The sequence below is a fragment of the Etheostoma spectabile genome, unplaced genomic scaffold (genome assembly GCF_008692095.1).
Source record: "Etheostoma spectabile isolate EspeVRDwgs_2016 unplaced genomic scaffold, UIUC_Espe_1.0 scaffold280, whole genome shotgun sequence".
Taxonomy (NCBI): Eukaryota; Metazoa; Chordata; class Actinopteri; order Perciformes; family Percidae; genus Etheostoma; species Etheostoma spectabile.
In genome coordinates this window covers 1,167,199-1,167,921 of record NW_022605578.1, presented here as the reverse complement: position 1 = coordinate 1,167,921, position 723 = coordinate 1,167,199, and the positions used below count along the sequence as shown (strand labels likewise).

The 723-nt window shown below is 44.8% G+C and overlaps 1 long non-coding RNA gene across 1 annotated transcript in view; it reads left to right on the top strand.

Annotated features, from left to right (window-relative positions):
* The first annotated feature begins 706 nt into the window (after positions 1–706).
* The window catches only part of LOC116686003 (uncharacterized), an 18,103-nt gene continuing 18,086 nt past the window's right edge, over positions 707–723 (top strand). Inside the window, exon 1 of the long non-coding RNA XR_004331117.1 lies at positions 707–720. This is a non-coding gene — a long non-coding RNA (uncharacterized LOC116686003). The remainder of the gene's footprint in view (positions 721–723) is intronic.

The window sequence follows — 723 nt, the reverse complement described above, 5'->3', positions numbered from 1 at the left end:
ACTGCGTATAGGTAAAAAAGGATACAAACCCCACGTTCACCAGAAACCTACTGGTTACTATGTAAGGACTACAAACCCCACGTTCACCAGAAATCTACTGGTTACTATGTAAGGACTACAAACCCCACGTTCACCAGAAATCTACTGGTTACATGTAAGGACTACAAACCGAAGTTAAAAACAAACCTGAAGCTGAAGAAACCCTAAACGTTAACGGAACAGATCTGCAGACCTGATGACTGAGGGAGGGAGAGAGAGAGAGAGAGAGAGAGAGGGGAGAGAGAGAGAGACGAGGGAGCGTGGGTCTCCATTTTCTGTGTGTGTGATTGAGCCGAGCGTGTTGTGGGTGTGTGAGGCGGGGGGGGGGGTGGGGGCGCTGTGATTATCCCAGAACGTGCGTGGCCAGTTGAGGAGTTGTATTCAATCCGAAGACGGATATTGACTCATATTACTCGGATAATACTTGTACTCGGCCAAAAGTGCTTTATCCGTACCGGATACTCGTTTCAGCCGAGTACTCGGATCATCCCTAATACATATATAAACATAGTACATCCTGTGTGATCACCCAGTGTTTTTTGTTTGTATATACAGTTGTGTTGTGTAACCTCATAAATCACATGTTTTGGTAGACGTGATAGTTCTACATGGCAAATAATTTACTAGTAAGTGTTGTAGTCATAGAAAACCAACAGACATGACATGCATGCTGCTCATTCTGTG